This window comes from Agelaius phoeniceus, chromosome W (assembly GCF_051311805.1).
Source record: "Agelaius phoeniceus isolate bAgePho1 chromosome W, bAgePho1.hap1, whole genome shotgun sequence".
Taxonomy (NCBI): domain Eukaryota; kingdom Metazoa; phylum Chordata; class Aves; order Passeriformes; family Icteridae; genus Agelaius; species Agelaius phoeniceus.
The window spans coordinates 633,247-643,340 of NC_135301.1; the positions used below are offsets into that span (position 1 = coordinate 633,247).

Below are 10,094 nucleotides of genomic sequence, written 5' to 3' on the forward strand. Positions count from 1 at the left end.
AGATAGACCTTTTTACCTTTCTGCTTTTGTCTCTTTCTGTGGTGCATCATATCCGTCCCTTCCATAGCTGAACCAGTGGGTCTGGACTTTCTGACAGGAATTCAACAGAAAGCTTTTTCAATCTTTTGTCCCCCTAGAAGCAGCCCAAGTTTTTGGGGCAATCTGTCTCAAAACAATTCTGTCAAATTTCCTTTTAGTTCTCGATGCTGCTCAGGCCCATCAGACTGACACAAAACCCCCTCAGTCATGTCCCCAGCCCCGGTGGAACGGCCGAGCTCTCTGAACTCCAGCCTTGCACTGTCCCACTGTAATTACATTGCAATTGTAGATAGAATTGTGGCAGGTTCTGGGCCACTGGCTCGGAATCCTCCTGAATCCTCAGGGCTGACCACGGCATTTGTCTGTACTTTCCTGTCCCTGGGGCTGATCACTCCGTGCTTCCCAAGGGACGGAGCACTCGCTCTGCACGGCTCCTTGGAGCTGAGGGTGCCTGCCCACACTGAGAGATGGGTGAGTGAGCGATGCCGTAATGTTCAGGTGGGTTCGGCTTATTTAGTTCGGTCGGGCTTATCTAGTTTGGTTGGGCTGAACGCGGTTCCGTCGCATTCCGTTCAGTTCACCTCAGCTAAGCTCGGATGGATTCGGCAAATCGCGGCCAGAGTCGGCCGTTCGGGTAGGCTCGGCTGTCGTCGGCCACACTCGGCTGTTGTCGGCTCCACTCGGCCACACTCGGCTGTCGCCGGCTCCACTCGGCCACACTCGGCTCTTCGGCCCTACCTGACTCTGCTCCGCGCTGCAATGGCGGCCGCTGGCAGGGCCCCGCTCCCCGGCCTGAGCCCCGGGAGGGGACAGAGCGCTGGGACAGCCGCCGCAGCCCGGCTCACCCTGTCCCTGCCCGCCCCCGCGTCCCCCGGAGCGCGCCCTGCAGCGCAGAACGCGGCCTTTGGGCCAGGAGCGGGGACAATGCCCTCGGCTCGGCAGCAGCGCCGGGAGGCAGCGGGCGGTGCCCTCAGGTGAGCGGCCGGAGGGGAGGGAGCTGGGCCGGGGGCACCGGGGCCGGGGGCACCCACAGGGGGCCGGGGCTGCTTTGGGCGCTGCTGCGTGGGACCCGCTGCGGGTGGCACGGCTCTGTCCCGGGCCTTGCGGCTCTCTGGGATCGTGTGCCGTGGAATGAAGCTGGGGCTCGTCCCAGCTGCGGGAACAGCGTTTTATTGGGTGAGAAACAGAGTTCACTCTCTAGAATTTTTACACGTTTGTTAAGGGATAAAAGGCAGCGCTGGGGTGCTTGGCTGTTTGCCAGGAGCACCCGGTTCCCTTAAACCGTGTTCTCTAGATTCTGTTCCATTGCAGTGGGGTGTGCATATTCATTAGAGTTTATACATATTCCAAGAGTCCTTTTCAGTTTAGATGTTCTTTTGCTTGGTTGGAACCTTCGCGCCATCTTGTGGATTAAACCAATATACTTTATTTCTTCCTGTGGTGCCATCCTGTCTTATTTTCAGTCCCTCGTTATTTGATAACAAGGGTCAGTAAATTTTTCCTTTTTTTTTCAGTGTTCTGGTTTCTGTTTCTGTTATCTTGTGTTTCAGATAAGATTGTCCCCAGCTGTGGGAAATCACCTCATTATCTGAGACCATTTTCTGAGTTCCTTACGTGTAAAAGCATTTGAACATTTCACAGTCTCTATTATAGTCTATTATAGTATTATAGTCTAAACTAGTGTCTGTTACAGTGCTGTTTATGAAAGCTGTGCAGTGCATACACGAACTGACAGATGATCCTTGATCCAGAGCAGTAGTTACAGACTGTCCCCTCTTGGGAGTTTTGTGCTCAATAACAGCGTGCCAGAGCTCAGACATAAATGGCAAGGGCAAGAACTGCATTTGTTCTGTTCCATTCTGGGCTGGGCTGAGCTCTGTTTGCCGGGAAGCAGCGGGATGGGTGTCCCTGTGCCCACCCCCCTGGGTCCCAGAGAGAAGCTGCTCCTGTGGCTGCAGCTGAGGGGCACTGGGAAACCTGAACGGTCCTGATGGAAACCGATGCCAAACCGGGTTTAGTTGGGTTTGGGACTTGCCATTTTCCCCTGATCCGTGGGTTTTGCCTTAGGAAACAGGAACTGGGCACCAGGACATTTTGTTAGCCTAGAAGGGAGGAGTTGGTTTGTATTTATTTCCTGAGGCACCTGGATCGATTTGGGTCTCAGTTGGCACCCGAGAGCCTCCTCTGTGTCCTGGGTGGGGTGGTGGCTAAAAAGGGGTAAAAGGTGGAGCAGGAGGGTGGGTGTAGAGGAGAGCAGTGGCTCTGTGGGGATTTGCATCTGGAAAGGGCCCTCAGTTTCCTGGCGGGAGTCCTGGAATCAGAGCTGAGAGTCGCTGAGCAGTGAGGATCGTGCAGCTGCAGCGCTGAGAGTGCAGAGGCTGCAGTGGGCGTTGTCTGCTCGCTCTCCTGATGTCCCATCTCTAATGCTGGGCTGGCACCCAGGCACCTCCCAGGGCTGCACAGCCTCAGGGCAGGGGTGGTTTGTAAATGTTTTAAATGCTGCAGCAGCTCCCTCAGGCTGGATGAGTGTGAGGATATCCAGCTCTGCCTTCGGGCTTGGAGCACGGCAAGGGTGCAGGGCTCACGGTCAGTCTTGTTTAAACACTTGTAATAGCAAAACATTTTAAAGCAGAGACTGTGAGGCAATAACAAAGGCGAGTGTGTGGCAAGGATAGGTCCGAGGTGTCTTTATTAAAGATCCACACTGCTGGATGTTGTGTCAGAGCCCTCTGGGGACAGAAGGTGTCCCCAAGCTTCATGAAGCCCTTGTTTCCTGCTGGCAGGGCAGGGGGTGAGCCCAGCCTCGGGGGCTGTGTGGCTCCTCCTGCCTGGAGCAGGGACAGCCCGTGGGGCTGAGCCCCAGAGGTTCAGTTGCTGGAGCAGGTGGGGATCTCTTTGTGCCTGGGAATTGTCGCTGCTGCGTTCCTGTCCCAGCTGCAGGGTTCCCTCAGAGCCCGTGCCCTGCAGCAGCACTGGGAGCTCCTGGGCTGGGCAGGGAGCAGCTCTGGCCTGGGGCTCTCAGTGCCATCAGTGCCCATGGAAAGCCAGCTGGGTTTGTTCTGCTGCCATCGGCCTCTCTGCTGTGCCAGCCTCGGTGCCAGGGCACAGAGCTGTGGGAAGGCTCCATCCCATCTGTGCCAAGCGCTGCCAGCACTTCCAGCAGCGCTGCTGGGGCACCAAGGGCTGCCTTTGGAGCCTGGCTGGCACAGAGGGTGACACACTCTGCCCTGCAGCACCCAGCTGCATCCCACAGCTGCACAGTTCAGCCAGCAGGGAGCAGAGTCAGCTCTGGGCCCAAACCAGGCTTTGTCACCCAGAGAGCCCCTGAGCTTCCTGAGGCAGCACACAGATGTGCCCTGGCCTTTGGGGCTCATGGTGAGGGCTGCCAGGGGATTGTGATAAGGCTGAGCTGGAGCTTTCTTAGAAAAGCCATCAGCTGTAAGGAGAATCTCTGGCAAACAGGTGGCTGGGGCACTGGCTGGGAGCAGGTCCTGGCCTTTTCTCTTCTTTTCTTTAAGCTGTTCTTAAGAGGAGCCCAAAACTGCAAAATGGAAAGGAAGGGGGCTGTGGGGGTGAAAGTTGCTTTGCATTTTTTGAAGTGTTGCTGTGGATTTTGGTGTGTCAAGTGGCACTACCAAAACAGCATTGGAATAACCAAACTTCAGGACTCTGTGCTTAATTCCTTGAATGTGTTTGTGTGGGTGCAGGAAATGCCAAATCCCAAAGCAATTCCATGTCTGTAACTTCAAGTGCAACATCTTTAAAAGCAAGTGCTCAGTGTGGGCTTTCCATGTGGGTGCAAATGGCCCAAGGCCTTTCTTGTGTCCCAAAAGCAAAAAACCTTTCCCTGGGAGGTTTTGGAAGGGATTCTCTTTGGGATTTCTTGTGGTGCAGCATCCCGGGTGTCCCTTCCTTTGTGCCAAGTCCAATGGGAAAGGATGGAATGGCTGCCACGTGGGCTCTGGGATAAAAATGGTTCTGTTCAAATGAGGCAGAGAATGCAAGATGAAAAATGAGCATCCTTTCATTGTCTGAAATAGTCAGGAATAAAAGTGCTGGCAAAGGACACGTTTGTGTTTGAATTGGTGTCACCTCTCCTGGGTAAAACCCCATAGTGAGCCAGCAGAGCAGAGCTAGGAGAGCTGGGATCCTTGGACTTCCACAGTGGACTTAATTTTCTTTTCTCCTCTCTTTCAGGGCAGGAAAAATCATCCAACTCCTCCCATGTTTGCCCGAAGCTTTGGTGTTGGAGCAGCCAAAGGCAAGAGGCTTCAGCAGCAGGGCTCTGCGCTGGAGGGCTCTGGTCCTGCCCACGCTGTGGGGTGAGTCAGAGGGACACAGGGCTCCCCTTTTCCTCTCTGCTGGCATGAGCTGCCATGGCAGTGCCATTGCTGCCAGCCCAGCCCCAGCTGTGCCTGCTGGAGAAGGGCAGAGGTGCAGAGGCAGTGCCAGAGTTCCCTGGGGATGCTGGAGCTGTGGTGCTGGCTGTGCCCTGAGGGCAGCTTGGGCATTGTCTGTGCAGCCCAGGGCTGCTCTGGGCCTTCCTTGGGGAGCTCTCAGTGCATGCCCAGCTCTGCCAGGGCTGGCAGCCGCTGCAGGGCTGGGTGACAGCCTCTGCTGGGGCTGGGGGCAGGCACGGCCCTGGCACAGGGGCAGGGGCAGGGCTGGCAGCATTTGGGAGCCGTGGGAGCAGAGTGAGGGGTGGTGCTGGGCACAGGGGTCAGCCTGTGCTCGTGTCAGCACAGCCCTGCAGGGCCCTGGCATCTGGGAGCAGCTCCAGCTCTCCTGGGGCCCAGGGATGGGCTCTGAGGGACTGGCTTTGCCTGTGCCTTTCCAGGGCAGCAGGAACAAGGGCAATGTGGTGCCAGAGCTGGGGCCCATCAGGCTGTATTTCCCTCTGCGAAAGCAGAACAGACTCTGGGCTGAGCTGAGTTTCCTGCAAGGGCTCAGAATCCAGGGAAAAGGGAGTTCAGGAATTGCATCTGCTGCTGGGAACATTGCCTTAGGCTTGCTCAGTTTGTGTCTGTGAGCAGTGGGCTCTGGGCTGGAGAGGTGCTGTTGGCAGCAAAAGATGGAGTCCATGCTCTGCAGGGATGTGCAGGGAAGGACTGAGTGGGAGGGAAGGGCAGTATTTAGAAATGAGATCAGCATTTCTCCCAGAACTGGGGTGCAGCAGTGATGGGGGTGGTTGGCTTTGCTCTGGGCCTTGTTATTCCTTGTGCAATTTGCAAATTCTGCTGCATGATTTCCTGTCCAGTATCTTTCTAACAAAAACTGACAGAAATTGAGGTTTAGGAGTAGAGCTGAGGTCCATTCACTGCACAATCTTGCCAAGGCTGGAGGACTGGGATGATGGCTGCTCTCAGCAAAGGTCACTTCTCAATGCTGTGTCAGATTTGCCTCAGTGCTGGGCAGGAAAGGTGAGGGTTTGGATCAGGAATTGTGCAAACAAGGCCTGGGTGTGGTTGATTTGTTTTGTTTTTCAGTGAGCCAGGGCTGGCACAGGGAATGGTGCAGGTGCTGCTCTGGCACCAGAGCTGCTGCCCTTTGGAGCCATGTTCAAGGTGTGACCATAGAACACTTTGGGGGCTGTTTTCAGCACTCTGGGTTTCAGAACTGCTGTCCCCAGCCCGTTGCCAGCCCTGGGACATCTGCTCTGCTTCCAGGCTGTCCTTGCTGGAGCAGCCTGGTCCCTGCCGTGCCCAAGCCCTGAGACACAGAGGGAGCCCTGTGCCCAGGGGCCTTTGGCACCTTGTCAGGAAGGTGGCAGCAGCCCCGGGAGCAGGCTGGAGGTGAGAACTGGGTGTTGGGAGCTGAGGAGTGCTCATCTGGGCTGGGGGGAAGGGGCAGGAGTTTCCATGCCCCTGGAGCTTTCCTGCTGGCATGGGGCAGCACAGGGAGCAGCATTCATTGTGCCCCTCCCACGGGCAGTGCTGGCCTGGGTGTCTGTGCTGTGCCACCAGAGCGTGGCACTTGGCTGCTGTCACTGCTGTCACTGCCAGCCCAGCTGGGGGCTGTGCCCTCCTGCCAGCCCCAGCCAGGAGCTCCAGGGGTGCCTCTGGGCCCTGCTGGGAGCGTTTGCTGGGAATGTGCCCCATCCCTGGGAGCGTCCCTTTGTCCCTGGGCTGCCAGCCAGAGCTTTGGGCTGCTCAGGCTCAGGCTGGGATTGCCAAAGGCACCGAGAGGGAGCAGCACAGGGAGGGTGCTCAGAGAGGGGCTGGCAGAGCCCAGCTGGCAGGCTGGGCTGGCTGCTGCAGGTGGGGCTGTGTGCACTGCAGGCAGGGAATGTCCCCTTCCCTCAGCAGCCCTGCAGATCCCAAGGGCTCCCAGAGCAGGATTTTATTCCTTACCTCCCTTTGTGGAGATTGATTCTCCACATTGCCATGAGCAATTCTTGGATTTCTCTAGGAGCAAACCTCCCAGCAGAGCCAGATTGCAGCGGAGGCCAGAGCTGTGTTTGGAGCAGGGAGTGCTGAGAGCTGCGTCTGCCTGTGCTGCCCCAGCCTGAGCACAGGCACAGGGAACAGCCTGGGCAAAGGGATTGGGGCAGTGGCTGATGCCCAGGGAGAAGAACACAAACCCACAGCCCTTCAGCCTGACAGTCCCCTCCACCCAGAGCTCAGCACACATCCTCACAGGGAAGCCCAGCAGCTGAAGGGAAAAAAAAACCCACAGAAGAAAAAGGTGATTTATTGTGCTGTAAAGTTCTTTCAAGTTGTTATTAAAGCCCAACCAACATTTGCTCTTGATTTTGGTTGGGTGAATAACGAGCAGTGGGCACAGGTGATGCCCTTCATGTGGCTGAAAACCTGGTGTGATCTAGAGGGGATCCAAGAACTGTTTGTGTAGGGCAATGGAATGTGAGGGGATGTCAGGGGCAGTGAGGTGGCATTTTGGAGGGAATTGCTGAGGTCATTGAAGGGAGACCAGCAGACAATTTCCCTGGGAAATCCCAGGCCCCTCGGGCCCACAGCCAGGACTCTCCAGGGCTGAGGGGGCAGCACTGGAGACTCCCTGTGGCCTCCTTCCTTGGCAGCAGCCAGCAGGGAAGGGAGAAGAGGATCCCTGTGGGATGAGACTGCAGAGAGCGAGCAGAGGAGCAGCCTCGGGCTGGAGAAAGGCCAAGGGACCAACACGGTGGCACCAGGGCACCTGTGAGGAACAGAATGGACACTTGGAGGCCACATGGAGGTGAGGAGTGCATGGTTTGGGCAAAATGTCAGTGAATCTCCAGAGAGATAAGGAGGGGATATTTAGGAGGGAAACGCTGAGGTGAGGAGTTCACCCAGCCTGGCACAAGGTGTGTTTGCACAGGCTGGGGCCAGAGGTGGGGGTCAACCCAAAGCCAGCCCTGCTCAGCCTCTAAATCCCAGGATAAGATGTACAGGCTGCCCACTGAGGGATTAAAAATACATAAAACTGAAACCAAGAGCATTAATGAGATTCTTGGGAATCCCATTAACTTGTTGGCAGAGCTCTTGACACAGTTTGGAGCTTTGATGACAAGAATGCATTTCTTTATTTGGATTATTCACTGTGTGGGATAGGGGGTTTGTTTGGATTTTAAGGCCCTCATGGTGGCCCTGACACTGCTCAGGAGCTGGTAGAGAAGCAGAGTCAGAGCTCCTGGCAGGCACAGGGTGTTTTCCCCCATAGTGGATTGTGGAGCAATTGTCTGGGACCCGGATTGTCCCTCTGGGTGATGCCACTTGCTGTGGTTTGTATCATTCCATCCATTTAATTCCCAAAACTTCTCAGCCCAGGGGTTGGAGCTGACAGGGCAGGACAAAGATTGTTCTCTGTGTGGTGCCCAGATTTGGGGTTCCCTGTCAGCTGTGCCAGTTCTGATGAATTCTACCCATAGCCCCAAATTCCCTGCTCCATTCCCGCTGCAGTAACCTCCCAGTGCCCCATGGAGTGTGGGCATTCCCATGCAGAGCTGCTGCCTTGGACAGCAGCTGTGTCAGGAGCCAGCAGAGCTTCCAAGGAAGCTCAGCAGCACAGGGCCAAGGCCAGGGTTCTATTCCATAGAAGTGGCTGTTGAGAACCCTCAGCCCAATGGTGTCCCTGGGCTCACTGGCCAGAGCTGCCTGGAATGGAGCCCATTTCACCCCCCTGAGCTCCAGGATGGAGAAGATCCAGTGGATGGTTTAGAGCAGGAGAAGGCAGTGGCCAGATGTGCTCCCAGCCTGAGCTGAGGCAGCCCCTGTGCCCAGGGGGGGACATCTCTCCCTGCAGAAGCTCAGCTCCTTTCAGAGCCTCAGCAGGGGCCTCTACAAATTCTTTTCTCTCAGGAAAGGGATGCACAGCTTTGTCTTCAGCACACCTCCTGTGGCACCTACCTGGGAAAGCTTTCCATCACTTCTGCACTTCCAGCTGGATCCCTGAAAAACTCCGAACTCCATCCCACTGATTTTCAGGTACTTCTGAGGGCTGCTGCCTGGGATTGAACATCTGTGGGGGAAGATGGCCTTGGCTTTGATGCTGCTGATGGCCGATGGCCTCAGGCTGGGGAGGAGGGAAGGGATTTGGGGTGGCTGGGCCACAGCTGGCAGCTGTGTGGGAGCTCTGAGCCAGGAGTTGCTGCTGAGCCCCTCTGCAAAGGGCCCGTGCCTCCATTCCCAGCAATGCCAGCTGCTCCTTGGGGTCCTGCTGGGCTGCTGGTGGTCTCTGTCCGGGCTGAAGCATTTCCAGGGGCCTGCTCAGAGCAGCCCCTGGCCCAGGAGCCACGGTGCAGGCACAGCTCCTCCCCTGCAGATGCCAAAGACACGAGGTGCTGCTGCCTTTCAGGAGCTCCTGGCCTCCTCCTGCCCTGCGCTCCCAGCCAGCTGGGACACAGCCAGGGAACACCAAGGAGCATGGCTGGCAGCCAGCAGGAGACACCGAGGCCCCTGGGCCAGAAAAACAGCCCTGGCCTCAGCAGCCAGCATGGTTTGGAGCTGGCAACACTCACCTGCAGGCAACGCCCCCCGGCACTCTCCAGAAGAGCTTTGGCCACGGAGCAAGGTAACCCTCAGGGCTTGTCTTGTTGGCTTCTTCCTGGGGAAACAAAGGGACATTGTGGGAGCACATTTACAGCTGCTGGGGAAATCCTGGCAAGGGCAGAACAATCAGGGCTATGGGGAAGAGTTTGGTGCTGCCATGTTGAGTGCCAGCCAGTTCTGCCCCACAGCCATTGCAGGGGCTGCTGTGCAAAGCAGCAGTAGCAGAAGGGAAGGAGCTGCATTTGCAGAGGAGTTCTCTTAGTGGCAGCAGTCATTGCCATCCCACACAGGGCCTTTGGAACGGCCCTGGGATTGGCCCAGGTGTTTGGAGCAGGGTGCTGAGAAGGCCAAAATTCTGGGTTTGATGCACAGCTGGGCCAGTCACTTCTCACATTGGACTTGATGATTCTCACGGCTCTGGAAATAAAGAACAAATCGTTTGCACTGGTTTTTTAACCCATGGGGTTTTTCCTAGCGTTTCCCTGGGGCTCCAGTCCCACCCCAGGCACAATGGCAGCGGGAGCAGCAACGCCTCGGCCCCAGCGGCCGTCCCAGAGCGGCTGCTCGTGGCTGGGAAGCTGCAGCCCCCAGCAGGGGCTGCGGGCACGGAGCAGGGGCTGCGGGCGCTGGGGCTCGTAGGGGAGCGCGGCGCTCGTGGCGTTACCGGGCCGGGGGGGCTGCGGGGCGGCGCCGTGTCCGCCAGGGGGCGCCCCGCGGGGCGGGCGGCGGCGCTGAGCGAGCGGCGATGCCCATGGGGTCCCGGGGCCGGTACGGGCGGTCTCGGTGTCCTTCCCGCTGCCAGCCGCGATCCAGAGGCTGCTCCGGGGAAGCGTCGTCCTCCTGGCGGCCATGGCAGCGGCACGGCACCGGCTCCCTGCCGCCGCAGCCGGAGCGTGCCTGGAGCCCCGGCGAGACCCAGCCCCGCGCTGGCCGCAACCGGAGCGGCAGCGCCTGTCCCGGAGCGGCTTTTCCCGACCGCAGCGATAGTGGTCCCGATCCCAGCCCCAATCCTACCTCGATTCTCTGGCCTTGGCACCCATACCCTGCCCGCCGAGAAAGAAGCAGCTCGGC

General features: G+C 57.6%; 1 long non-coding RNA gene across 1 annotated transcript; it reads left to right on the top strand.

The window, feature by feature from the left end:
* Positions 1-614: 614 nt before the first annotated feature.
* LOC143696583 (uncharacterized) lies at positions 615-9,479 on the top strand. The gene is made up of 2 exons (XR_013185982.1): positions 615-1,013; positions 4,237-9,479. It is a non-coding gene; the product is annotated as an uncharacterized LOC143696583 (long non-coding RNA).
* Positions 9,480-10,094: the final 615 nt, after the last annotated feature.